This window comes from Rutidosis leptorrhynchoides, chromosome 8 (assembly GCF_046630445.1).
Source record: "Rutidosis leptorrhynchoides isolate AG116_Rl617_1_P2 chromosome 8, CSIRO_AGI_Rlap_v1, whole genome shotgun sequence".
Classification (NCBI taxonomy): Eukaryota; Viridiplantae; Streptophyta; class Magnoliopsida; order Asterales; family Asteraceae; genus Rutidosis; species Rutidosis leptorrhynchoides.
The window spans coordinates 222,300,460-222,315,838 of NC_092340.1; positions in this window are offsets into that span (position 1 = coordinate 222,300,460).

The following is a 15,379-nucleotide window of genomic DNA, read 5'->3' on the forward strand; positions in this document are numbered from 1 at the left end:
TTATTAACGAGTTATGCACTAACCTGAACCCCGAATTTAACGTTAAGTGGGGTTAGACTTCCCCATACTTAGCTGAAGACATGTGAAGTCGGTAGAATAAGTTCCACAGATTAAAATAGTGAGCTAGTTATTTACATCTCGGGTGGTATAAAATATATCAATGGGTTTAAAGTTTAGACCCACCCGATCGTCACTACTTAATTCTTTTTTAAGTGTAGCTTTTAGTAAATGGATATGTCTCTTTTCTGGTTCTTGGTCAAATGGATCGATATACACCGACATACATATTTCTATAGCGTGGACAATTTCTAACATTTCCTTTCGTTCATTCTCGGGATCAAAGTTTTCACCTCTATTACCCAATTGGGTGAAATTCGAGGTGTCAATATCTATTACAGCTTGTAGTTCATCTTTGGTAGATGACTCGTGTATTAAGAATATTGGGTTGGAAGGTTGTGAAATGGTGAATTTCGGGATCGAAGCAAATTCTTCTTCATTAATGGTACTTATCGGTCCCACCATTTTGGTCTCGGGGGTAAAATTATCAACGTTATCATTTTCCCAAGAGTACCAATTTGTCACCCTTACTTCTTCTTCATCCATTGATGGATCGATGATTTCGTCGGTAGAGGCTAATGTGTCGATATGTTGTGAAATTGGTTAAGCTGAATAAAAAGTATGATTGGGATAATTGGTGATTTCGGAGCTCTCGAATTAATCAAAATTCGATGATATGAGATTTTCTTGCACAATACTCCTCAGATCAACAGGTGTGTAATCTGATAGAGTTTCAGCTTGCCGATTTACAAACTCTCTCATTTGTTTATTTTGAGCATCGAGTTCTTCGAGTTTGATTTTCATATTGTCTAAAAGATTTTCAGACACATAATTTTCCTTGTCTTCTAGTTGTTGAGTTTGGAAATATTCTTGGGAATAATCCCAATTTGAATTGTATTCTTCATAATCGTTCCATTCAGGTTCAGTGGGTGCGTAATTTTCCATAGGAACGTAATAAAAACATTCCCATATTGAGTAATAATCTCCACAGATTTCACAACCAGTTATTGTTTCGTCATTCGTGATCCAATATTGACCGAATGAATTTTCATCAACACTCGTTTGAGAGTATTGATTTAATTGATTTCACATGTCAGAAAGAGTTTCCAACATATTCTCAAAATTTTCCATAATACACTTTTTACCAAATTTTAGCTACAATGTGGTGCATTTACTAATTATCCTATTAGTTATAAAACTAAAAATTATATAAGTTATCAAATTAATAGACTTTTCTGCTTTTGCCCACGTTTCGAATAGCTAATAGATGCAGTAGGTATCCAGGACCCTTTAAATCGGAAGCCCACAACTCGCCACTAACAAATCCAACTATTACTACGAACCAGAAAATTTTGGATGTCTATCAATTTAACCGCTTAAAATAATTTTTTCGTTTTGAAATTTTAGAGAAGAAATAGAAAATTCTATGTCCTAAAAACTAGAGCGTTGAGAAATAAGAAAGAAAAGAGTGCATCGAAAAACGTCGAAAAATAAAAGGTCGAAAAATAAAAGTCTAAAAACTAAATATTAAAAGTTACGCCTAAAGGTATTAAAGCTTAAAGGAATTCTATATCCAAAACGGCAATAACTTAATTAGTACTAAAATTTATAAACTGCGTCGCAAAATTCTAAAGCGCCTAAATTCTAAATCTAAAGAAAAAGCACTTAAGGGATTTATGGGAAAGCCTAAAAATATAGAAATAAAAATAAACTATAGCTTTTACTATATCTTAAAACTAGTTACGAGCGATAAAAATACAGTTTACGAATTAAACGATTAAAAAGATACGAAATATAAAAATAAAACTTAAAGTTTATAAAAGTACAATTTTTATAAAAATATTATTTTTATATTATTATTTTATAAAAGTATTAATAAAACTAATTAACACTTAATATTACAAATTAATTAAAAAACTAAAACTAAATATTAAATAATTAAACCCTAATCTTAATTAATAATAATAATAATTATTAATTACAACCCTAATTCGACGGATTCAATGTTTCAGGCCTGTCAAGTCACTCCATGCGATCGCATGGAGTGTTAGTTATAAAGTCATGCGGTCGCATGAACTGCGGATCCAGTTCAAATATTGGGCTGCTACAGTGTAGTGGCCCGATTATATTTTTTTTTCTGTTTTTAATTTTATATAAAATATTTATATTTATATAAACTAAATTAAAAACTTATATTTTAAAAACTAAAATAGAAATAGAAATACTTTATAATTTTATATATTTTAAACAAACTCTTAAATATATATATATATATATATATATATATATATATATATATATATATATATATATATATATATATATATTTCTTCTTTTTAAATTTTTGTATTTTTAATATTTAAAACGTATTTTTACAAAAATAAATTAAAAATTAATAAAGGAACTTCTTTTTTTTATATAGCTTTTCGCTTTCGGCGTTTGTTGAAGCTACCCGGCAGCGGCGCCAAAAATACTTGATGTGCGTAGAGGTGTATACGAAATAGTTATATTTTTGTTACGAAATACTATTAAATACGATACAATTTTAGATAAGTTATTTATTTATTTATTGAATGGGATATACCTAAACTTTGCTACAATACTTATAGGCAGTGTACCTAATCGTAGAGTAGTGTAGTTTTTAGTAAGTCCGGTTCGTCCATAGGGAGCTAGCTGAGTTTAACACTATATTTTTTACAACTATATTTATATAAAATATATATAATTATATATAGTATAATTATTATAAAAGGGGGTTTTTACCGTTTAATGACCGGTTTGTCGATTTTAAATAAAACGTAAAGATAAATGACGATAATATAAATGACAAAATTTAAATTGCGATAAAGTAAATTGCAATAATTAAAATGACAGTAAATAAAGGTACGATGAAATATGAAATAAAAGTATTATGCTTATTTAAACTTCCGTAATCATGATGTTTGACGTTTTGATTTTAATTTATTACCCTGGGTTAATTGTCCTTTGTCCTGGATTATTCGATATGTCCATCTGGTTTTTGTCCATAACAGTCCATCAGTCATAAATATAAAGTGCGAGTGTCCTCGTCAAATTATCCTTATATCCGAAGTCAAATATTCCAACTAATTGGGGACTTAAACTATAATTACATCAATTTTCCTTGTATGTAATTCACCCCTATTTTAATGAGTCCATTGACTATTAATCCATTCCCGTGTCCGGTTAAATGAACGATTATTAGTACTTATAAATATCCCGCCCATCGTGTCCGATCGAGTGTATGTGGTTATTTATAGGTACGTCCAATTGTAAATCTTTATATTAAATTAACGAACTATCATTCAATTAAACAAATATAAAGTCCATTAATAGCCCATAGTCTAATTTCCACAAATGTCGTTCTTTTGTCCAAACCCCAATTATGGTACAAAGCCCAATTACCTCGTCTTTAATATTTAGCCCAACATCACAATTACTTCGGTTTAAATAAGAATAATAATAACTTAGTTACAAGACATTAATTTAAAAAGGAGAACATAATTTACATTGAGTATTTATCGCGTAGCTTTACACAGACAGAACTTCGACTTTAAAACTCGTAAAATAACCTTTACATAACCCAAACTAATCTAATATAAAACTAAACTAATATATATTATACATATAATATATATATATATATATATATATATATATATATATATATGTATATATATATATGTATATATATATGTATATATATATATATATATATATATATATATATATATATTACAGAGGGAGTATTATTATTATTTTGTTTTGAGTTCGACCACAGGCCTGCCTTTTATAGCAATGTGGCCAGGTTTTTGCTGCCATGCGATCGCATGGGAAAAGGGCAGTCAGGCCATGCGATCGCATGGCCCATCTGGACAGCTCACTTTGCCTTGTCTCCTAGCTTGTCGACGTTATATTTAATTAATATATAATATATAAATAATTTATATAATTATTTAAATATTATATTATATTCTTGTGCATAGTTGACTCATAATTTTCGGCCCGTTGCGTCGCGCGTTGATAGTTGGCTCAGGTCCCGGTTCCGGATTTTCGAACGTCCTTTCGTACTATTTAATATCTTGTACTTTGAGTTTTGCAATTTGTAATTTGCACAAAAAATTATTTTCCTTAACTCCCAAAATCCGCGCAAGTCTTTAACTCACTTTTAGTGGCACTTTTGAGTGCACTATGGTTTTAGTGGCACTTTTCAGGCTTTAGTGGCACTTTTTCTTCAATTCTTTAATCTTCGTGCTTTGTCTTCACATTTATTTATTTAAACGATTACAACTTAAAAATAGAATAATTACAACTAAAAACTTTACATATTGGGATGATATTGCGACTAAATATATGTTCATTTGGAGCACTATCAAATATCCCCACACTTGAGCGTTGCTAGTCCTCAAGCAATATAGAACTTGAAATTAAATCACACGAATCAATTCTTTATTCTTCACACTTTATACATTAGTGATTTTGATACGTCGGTATAAACAATGATAGTAACGATGTGGTTTACAGTCCCACATGACTATAAAAATTTAGGTCCTTAAGGAAATTGGATCTTTATGAAAACATTTGATCTTTTGAAAATTCATTCTAGCTTTTACCCTAGATAAGTTTTTCGGAATAACCCTTCACCGGTGTTCGCAAAATGTTTTTGTGGGTTTGGTGGGTTTCAGATTTGAAAATTTTAGCTCAAAACTTATGGTTTTGTGTCACTCACTTGCTAACCTTGTATTAGGAAAGCAACACGTCCAGTATACTTGCTCCGTATATTACTTTTCAGTAAACTACCGTCCGGTTGTAAAGGAAAGCGTTTAACAAGCAACTATTAAGGCAATGTCTAATGACATGCAGATGTTCATGGTCTAAAATGTGTCGGATGCAATTACTATCCTTTGTAAGAGCAAAAGTAAAGATCACCCTATAGTTTTTCGGTCTGGCACAAGGTCCTGTCTTCGACCATGCTATGCAACCACCGTTCTTACGATTGACACCCGATTTGGTTCAGGTGACCTAATGAATTCCAGGCGAATTCCTAGGATTTTACGTTCAATGGTAATGAACTCATTGAAAATGGGTTTTCAGAAAATAAATCGGTTTTAATTTGATCAAAATATTTTCTCGTTCAAGCTCGAGTTTAGATATCATTGAATTCCATGAGTTTGTAATTCTCAATCTTTAAAGTCAATCTCAAGAATTGAGTAATATCAGGCTTAAATGCTGATTTTTAATCATTAAGGAGATTATCCTTTTCTGGGGGTCTGATTCATTAGTCTTATCAAGCTAATTTGCACGGCGCCCTCCCTATTTTACGAGACATATCCTCTCATGGTTAGGATAAGTCTGACCATTTGGCGGCCCTGTTTGATGCTGAGGTCCGTGGATTTCCTGCTGATTTTAGAGATGACTTTTTTAGATTTTTCGTCAACCTACAGCTGGTCTGGACGACAACTTCTTGACCTAAATTAAGAAGCGCGTGTCTTTTTCGGAAGACTTTACTTCCTTTTAATGATGGAATTGATTCATCGTGTAGATCCATCTTTTCTTTTATCTTTATTATAATATTGCGGGTAAAACAGTCAATTTAGTCTAAAACAAAAGCACCTGCAATAACTTTACAGAAACATGTGATAGATAGTTTTTTTAATTGAATAACTTGGTACATTCTCCCCACACTTAGTTTCTTTCTTTGCCTTTTTATTCTCCTTTATTCCATTTTAAATGAATTCAAGTGTTTTAGGGTGTTTCTCAATTTATGTCCTTTCCGAGGTAACGATAATTTCGGTATTAACACCTAGTTTTCATCGTTCATAAATATGTAAAAACATGATTTTGAATTCATTTATTTGAAATTTTTTAAAATTTTCACAAAATTTGGCAAATAAACTAAGTGTAAACCCGAGAGAATTTATAACCCTTCCCCACACTTGAGATCATGCAATGCCCTCATTTGCATGAAATCAGACTATAATTATAAATTTACGAGGGTGATAAGTGTAGAAAAGTGATTAAAAATACCCAGTTTGTAATTACAAAGCTCATCGAATGATAGATGGCGCACCTCATCGTTCATTCCTTCTTGTTTTATCACACATGTTTTTCTTCAAAAATGGTTGCTTTTCTGAACTGTTTGCTAATCTTTGAAAATGCGTCTTTTACCCTAACTTATTATGCATGTTTATTAACGAGTTATGCACTAACCCGAACCCCGAATTTAACGTTAAGTGGGGTTAGACTTCCCCATACTTAGCTGAAGACATGTGAAGTCGGTAGAATAAGTTCCACGAATTAAAATAGTGAGCCAGTTATTTACATCTCGGGTGGTATAAAATATATCAATGGGTTTAAAGTTTAGACCCACCCGATCGTCACAACTTAATTCTTTTTTAAGTGTAGCTTTTAGTAAATGGATATGTCTCTTTTCTGGTTCTTGGTCAAATGGATCGATATACAACGACATACATATTTCTATAGCGTGGACAATTTCTAACATTTCCTTTCGTTCATTCTCGGGATCAAAGTTTTCACCTCTATTACCCAATTGGGTGAAATTCGAGGTGTCAATATGAAATGTCCCGTTCTTATTGATTAAAAACGTTCCATATTAATTGATTTCGTTGCGAGGTTTTGACCTCTATATGAGACGTTTTTCAAAGACTGCATTCATTTTTAAAACAAACCATAACCTTTATTTCATAAATAAAGGTTTAAAAAGCTTTACGTAGATTATCAAATAATGATAATCTAAAATATCCTGTTTACACACGACCATTACATAATGGTTTACAATACAAATATGTTACATCGAAATCAGTTTCTTGAATGCAGTTTTTACACAATATCATACAAACATGGACTCCAAATCTTGTCCTTATTTTAGTATGCAACAGCGGAAGCTCTTAATATTCACCTGAGAATAAACATGCTTTAAACGTCAACAAAAATGTTGGTGAGTTATAGGTTTAACCTATATATATCAAATCGTAACAATAGACCACAAGATTTCATATTTCAATACACATCCCATACATAGAGATAAAAATCATTCATATGGTGAACACCTGGTAACCGACATTAACAAGATGCATATATAAGAATATCCCCATCATTCCGGGACACCCTTCGGATATGATATAAATTTCGAAGTACTAAAGCATCCGGTACTTTGGATGGGGTTTGTTAGGCCCAATAGATCTATCTTTAGGATTCGCGTCAATTAGGGTGTCTGTTCCCTAATTCTTAGATTACCAGACTTAATAAAAAGGGGCATATTCGATTTCGATAATTCAACCATAGAATGTAGTTTCACGTACTTGTGTCTATTTTGTAAATCATTTATAAAACCTGCATGTATTCTCATCCCAAAAATATTAGATTTTAAAAGTGGGACTATAACTCACTTTCACAGTTTTTTTACTTTGTCGGGAAGTAACACTTGGCCACTGGTTGATTCACGAACCTATAACAATATATACATATATATCAAAGTATGTTCAAAATATATTTACAACACTTTTAATATATTTTGATGTTTTAAGTTTATTAAGTCAGCTGTCCTCGTTAGTAACCTACAACTAGTTGTCCACAGTTAGATGTACATAAATAAATCGATAAATATTATCTTGAATCAATCCACGACCCAGTGTATACGTATCTCAGTATTGATCACAACTCAAACTATATATATTTTGGAATCAACCTCAACCCTGTATAGCTAACTCCAACATTCACATATAGAGTGTCTATGGTTGTTCCGAAATATATATAGATGTGTCGACATGATAGGTCGAAACATTGTATACGTGTCTATGGTATCTCAAGATTACATAATATACAATACAAGTTGATTAAGTTATGGTTGGAATAGATTTGTTACCAATTTTCACGTAGCTAAAATGAGAAAAATTATCCAATCTTGTTTTACCCATAACTTCTTCATTTTAAATCCGTTTTGAGTGAATCAAATTGCTATGGTTTCATATTGAACTCTATTTTATGAATCTAAACAGAAAAAGTATAGGTTTATAGTCGGAAAAATAAGTTACAAGTCGTTTTTGTAAAGGTAGTCATTTCAGTCGAAAGAACTACGTCTAGATGACCATTTTAGAAAACATACTTCCACTTTGAGTTTAACCATAATTTTTGGATATAGTTTCATGTTCATAATAAAAATCATTTTCTCAGAATAACAACTTTTAAATCAAAGTTTATCATAGTTTTTAATTAACTAACCCAAAACAGCCCGCGGTGTTACTACGACGGCGTAAATCCGGTTTTACGGTGTTTTTCGTGTTTCCAGGTTTTAAATCATTAAGTTAGCATATCATATAGATATAGAACATGTGTTTAGTTGATTTTAAAATTCAAGTTAGAAGGATTAACTTTTGTTTGCGAACAAGTTTAGAATTAACTAAACTATGTTCTAGTGATTACAAGTTTAAACCTTCGAATAAGATAGCTTTATATGTATGAATCGAATGATGTTATGAACATCATTACTACCTTAAGTTTCTTGGATAAACCTACTGGAAAAGAGAAAAATGGATGTAGCTTCAACGGATCCTTGGATGGCTCAAAGTTCTTGAAGCAGAATCATGACACGAAAACAAGTTCAAGTAAGATCATCACTTGAAATAAGATTGTTATAGTTATAGAAATTGAACCAAAGTTTGAATATGATTATTACCTTGTATTAGAATGATAACCTACTGTAAGAAACAAAGATTTCTTGAGGTTGGATGATCACCTTACAAGATTGGAAGTGAGCTAGCAAACTTGAAAGTATTCTTGATTTTATGAAACTAGAACTTTTGGAATTTATGAAGAACACTTAGAACTTGAAGATAGAACTTGAGAGAGATCAATTAGATGAAGAAAATTGAAGAATGAAAGTGTTTGTAGGTGTTTTTGGTCGTTGGTGTATGGATTAGATATAAAGGATATGTAATTTTGTTTTCATGTAAATAAGTCATGAATGATTACTCATATTTTTGTAATTTTATGAGATATTTCATGCTAGTTGCCAAATGATGGTTCCCACATGTGTTAGGTGACTCACATGGGCTGCTAAGAGCTGATCATTGGAGTGTATATACCAATAGTACATACATCTAAAAGCTGTGTATTGTACGAGTACGAATACGGGTGCATACGAGTAGAATTGTTGATGAAACTGAACGAGGATGTAATTGTAAGCATTTTTGTTAAGTAGAAGTATTTTGATAAGTGTATTGAAGTCTTTCAAAAGTGTATAAATACATATTAAAACACTACATGTATATACATTTTAACTGAGTCGTTAAGTCATCGTTAGTCGTTACATGTAAGTGTTGTTTTTAAACCTTTAGGTTAACGGTCTTGTTAAATGTTGTTAACCCAATGTTTATAATATCAAATGAGATTTTAAATTATTATATTATCATGATATTATCATGTATGAATATCTCTTAATATGATATATATACATTAAATGTCTTTACAACGATAATCGTTACATATATGTCTCGTTTAAAAATCATTAAGTTAGTAGTCTTGTTTTTACATATGTAGTTCATTGTTAATATACTTAATGATATGTTTACTTATCATAGTATCATGTTAACTATATATATATCCATATATATGTCATCATATAGTTTTTACAAGTTTTAACGTTCGTGAATCACCGGTCAACTTGGGTGGTCAATTGTCTATATGAAACATATTTCAATTAATCAAGTCTTAACAAGTTTGATTGCTTAACATGTTGGAAACATTTAATCATGTAAATATCAATCTCAATTAATATATATAAACATGGAAAAGTTCGGGTCACTACAGTACCTACCCGTTAAATAAATTTCGTCCCGAAATTTTAAGCTGTTGAAGGTGTTGACGAATCTTCTGGAAATAGATGTGGGTATTTCTTCTTCATCTGATCTTCACGCTCCCAGGTGAACTCGGGTCCTCTACGAGCATTCCATCGAACCTTAACAATTGGTATCTTGTTTTGCTTAAGTCTTTTAACCTCACGATCCATTATTTCGACGGGTTCTTCGATGAATTGAAGTTTTTTGTTGATTTGGATTTCATCTAACGGAATAGTGAGATCTTCTTTAGCAAAACATTTCTTTAAATTCGAGACGTGGAAAGTGTTATGTACAGCCGCGAGTTGTTGAGGTAACTCTAGTCGGTAAGCTACTGGTCCGACACGATCAATAATCTTGAATGGTCCAATATACCTTGGATTTAATTTCCCTCGTTTACCAAATCGAACAACGCCTTTCCAAGGTGCAACTTTAAGCATGACCATCTCTTCAATTTCAAATTCTATATCTTTTCTTTTAATGTCAGCGTAGCTCTTTTGTCGACTTTGGGCGGTTTTCAACCGTTGTTGAATTTGGATGATCTTCTCGGTAGTTTCTTGTATAATCTCCGGACCCGTAATCTGTCTATCCCCCACTTCACTCCAACAAATCGGAGACCTGCACTTTCTACCATAAAGTGCTTCAAACGGCGCCATCTCAATGCTTGAATGGTAGCTGTTGTTGTAGGAAAATTCTGCTAACGGTAGATGTCGATCCCAACTGTTTCCGAAATCAATAACACATGCTCGAAGCATGTCTTCAAGCGTTTGTATCGTCCTTTCACTCTGTCCATCAGTTTGTGGATGATAGGCAGTACTCATATCTAGACGAGTTCCTAATGCTTGCTGTAATGTCTGCCAGAATCTTGAAATAAATCTGCCATCCCTATCAGAGATAATAGAGATTGGTATTCCATGTCTGGAGATGACTTCCTTCAAATACAGTCGTGCTAACTTCTCCATCTTGTCATCTTCTCTTATTGGCAAGAAATGTGCTGATTTGGTGAGACGGTCAACTATTACCCAAATAGTATCAAAACCACTTGCAGTCCTTGGCAATTTAGTGATGAAATCCATGGTAATGTTTTCCCATTTCCATTCCGGGATTTCGGGTTGTTGAAGTAGACCTGATGGTTTCTGATGCTCAGCTTTGACCTTAGAACACGTCAAACATTCTCCTACGTATTTAGCAACATCGGCTTTCATACCCGGCCACCAAAAATGTTTCTTGAGATCCTTGTACATCTTCACCGTTCCAGGATGTATTGAGTATCTGGTTTTATGAGCTTCTCTAAGTACCATTTCTCTCATATCTCCAAATTTTGGTACCCAAATCCTTTCAGCCCTATACCGGGTTCCGTCTTCCCGAATATTAAGATGCTTCTCCGATCCTTTGGGTATTTCATCCTTTAAATTTCCCTCTTTTAAAAATCCTTGTTGCGCCTCCTTTATTTTAGTAGTAATGTTATTATGAATCATTATATTCATAGATTTTACTCGAATGGGTTCTCTGTCCTTCCTGCTCAAGGCATCGGCTACCACATTTGCCTTCCCCGGGTGGTAACGAATCTCAAAGTCGTAATCATTCAGTAATTCAATCCACCTACGCTGCCTCATATTCAGTTGTTTCTGATTAAATATGTGTTGAAGACTTTTGTGGTCGGTATATATAATACTTTTGACCCCATATAAGTAGTGCCTCCAAGTCTTTAATGCAAAAACAACCGCGCCTAATTCCAAATCATGCGTCGTATAATTTTGTTCGTGAATCTTCAATTGTCTAGACGCATAAGCAATCACCTTCGTTCGTTGCATTAATACACAACCGAGACCTTGCTTTGATGCATCACAATAAATCACAAAATCATCATTCCCTTCAGGCAATGACAATATAGGTGCCGTAGTTAGCTTTTTCTTCAATAACTGAAACGCTTTCTCTTGTTCATCATTCCATTCAAATTTCTTCCCTTTATGCGTTAATGCAGTCAAGGGTTTTGCTATTCTGGAAAAGTCTTGGATGAACCTTCTGTAGTAACCAGCTAGTCCTAAAAACTGGCGTATGTGTTTCGGAGTTTTCGGGGTTTCCCACTTTTCAACAGTTTCTATCTTTGCCGGATCCACCTTAATACCTTCTTTGTTCACTATGTGACCGAGGAATTGAACTTCTTCCAACCAAAATGCACACTTTGAAAACTTAGCGTACAATTCTTCCTTCCTCAGTACTTCTAACACCTTTCTCAAATGTTCACCGTGTTCTTGGTCATTCTTTGAGTAAATAAGTATGTCATCAATGAAAACAATGACAAACTTGTCAAGGTATGGTCCACACACTCGGTTCATAAGGTCCATGAACACAGCTGGTGCATTAGTTAAACCAAACGGCATGACCATAAACTCGTAATGACCGTAACGTGTTCTGAAAGCAGTCTTTGGAATATCATCTTCTTTCACCCGCATTTGATGATACCCGGAACGTAAGTCAATCTTTGAATAAACAGACGAGCCTTGTAGTTGATCAAATAAGTCATCGATTCTCGGTAGTGGGTAGCGGTTCTTGATGGTAAGTTTGTTCAACTCTCGGTAGTCGATACACAACCTGAATGTACCATCTTTCTTCTTGACAAACAAAACAGGAGCTCCCCACGGTGATGTGCTTGGTCGAATGAAACCACGCTCTAAAAGTTCTTGTAATTGGCTTTGTAGTTCTTTCATCTCGCTGGGTGCGAGTCTGTAAGGAGCACGAGCTATTGGTGCAGCTCCTGGTACAAGATCTATTTGAAATTCAACGGATCGATGCGGGGGTAATCCCGGTAATTCTTTCGGAAATACATCAGGAAATTCTTTTGCGACGGGAACATCATTGATGCTCTTTTCTTCAGTTTGTACTTTCTCGACGTGTGCTAGAACAGCATAGCAACCTTTTCTTATTAGTTTTTGTGCCTTCAAATTACTAATAAGATGTAGCTTCGTGTTGCCCTTTTCTCCGTACACCATTAAGGGTTTTCCTTTTTCTCGTATAATGCGAATTGCATTTTTGTAACAAACGATCTCCGCTTTCACTTCTTTCAACCAGTCCATACCGATTATCACATCAAAACTCCCTAACTCTACTGGTATCAAATCAATCTTAAATGTTTCGGTAACCAGTTTAATTTCTCGATTCCGACATATATTATCTGCTGAAATTAATTTACCATTTGCTAATTCGAGTAAAAATTTACTATCCAAAGGCGTCAATGGACAACTTAATTTAGCACAAAAATCTCTACTCATATAGCTTCTATCCGCACCCGAATCAAATAAAACGTAAGCAGATTTATTGTCAATAAGAAACGTACCCGTAACAAGCTCCGGGTCTTCCTGTGCCTCTGCCGCATTAATATTGAAAACTCTTCCACGGCCTTGTCCATTCGTGTTCTCCTGGTTCGGGCAATTTCTAATAATGTGACTTGGTTTTCCACATTTATAACAAACTACATTGGCATAACTTGCTCCGACACTACTTGCTCCGCCATTACTCGTTCCGACACCATTTGTTCCGTTCGTTCTATTAACCCCTGGTCCGTAGACCTCACACTTCGCCGCGCTATGACCATTTCTTTTACACTTGTTGCAAAATTTGGTGCAGAACCCCGAGTGATTCTTTTCACACCTTTGGCATAGCTGCTTCTGATTGTTGTTGTTGTTGCGGTTATTATTGTTGTTGGGATGATTGTTGTAGTTGTTGTTGTTGTTGTTGTTGTTGTTGGGCCGTTTGTTGTAGTTGCGATTGATGTTGCGATTGTTGGGATAATTGTTGCGATTATTGTTGTAATTGCTGTTGTTGTTGTATTGGTGATTCTTATCACCGTTTTCCTCCCACTTTCTTTTGACTTGCTTCACATTGGCCTCTTCAGCAGTCTGTTCTTTAATTCTTTCTTCAATTTGGTTCACGAGTTTGTGAGCCATTCTACATGCCTGTTGTATGGAGGCGGGCTCGTGTGAACTTATATCTTCTTGGATTCTTTCCGGTAATCCTTTCACAAACGCGTCGATCTTCTCTTCCTCATCTTCGAATGCTCCCGGACACAATAGGCACAATTCTGTGAATCGTCTTTCGTACGTGGTAATATCAAATCCTTGGGTTCGTAACCCTCTAAGTTCTGTCTTGAGCTTATTGACCTCGGTTCTGGGACGGTACTTCTCGTTCATCAAGTGCTTGAATGCTGACCACGGTAGTGCGTACGCATCGTCTTGTCCCACTTGCTCTAGATAGGTATTCCACCATGTTAACGCAGAACCTGTGAAGGTATGCGTAGCGTACTTTACTTTGTCCTCTTCAGTACACTTACTTATGGCAAACACCGATTCGACCTTCTCGGTCCACCGTTTCAATCCGATCGGTCCTTCGGTTCCATCAAATTCCAAAGGTTTGCAGGCAGTGAATTCTTTGTAGGTGCATCCTACACGATTTCCTGTACTGCTAGATCCAAGGTTATTGTTGGTATGTAGCGCAGCCTGTACTGCGGCTATGTTTGAAGCTAGAAAAGTACGGAATTCCTCTTCATTCATATTCACGGTGTGTCGAGTAGTCGGTGCCATTTCCTTCAAAATAGTTAAATGGAACAAGTTAATCATACAGAATATTAAGAGTAGTTAATAGTATTTCGTAGCATAATATGAACTCATTTATAAAAGCTTTTTCTTCATATTAGCGTTTTATAAGTTTAAATTCGGGTAGTACCTACCCGTTAAGTTCATACTTAGTAGCTAATATACAATTCAACTACTACAATTCTATATGAAAAACTGATTATAATAATATTTCGCGTTCAAACTTTTATACAATATTTTACAAACTTACAATACCGCTTATTTTACATAAAGCATGAAATATAGCACACAATAACTTTGATACAAGATAGTTGTGAAGATAATTCTAGCTAGTACACAAGTCGTTCAGCAAAGGCAATAAAGACACGTAATTCATACGTCCAGAAACAAGTCATGCATTCTGGTTTTACTAGGACTACTTCCCATCCTTGGTCTTGTGCAACATAACCGTTATGGCCGTTGATAAGACAGCGTGTTGTAACGTCGTCAAAGGGACGAGGGTTACGTAATGTCCAACAGTCCCGTAATAATCTAAAAACCTCATTTCTTACCCCAATTACCGACTCCGTCACTTGTGGAAACGTTTTGTTTAATAGTTGTAGCCCGATGTTCTTGTTCTCACTTTGGTGAGAAGCGAACATTACTAATCCGTAAGCATAACATGCTTCTTTATGTTGCATGTTAGCCGCTTTTTCTAAATCACGAAGTCCAATATTCGGATATATTTAGTCAAAATAATTTCTTAACCCGTTGCGTAAAATAGCATTTGGGTTCCCCGCAATATATGCGTCAAAGTAAACACATCGTAACTTATGGGTTTCCCAATGTGATATCCCCCATCTTTCAAACGAAAGTCTC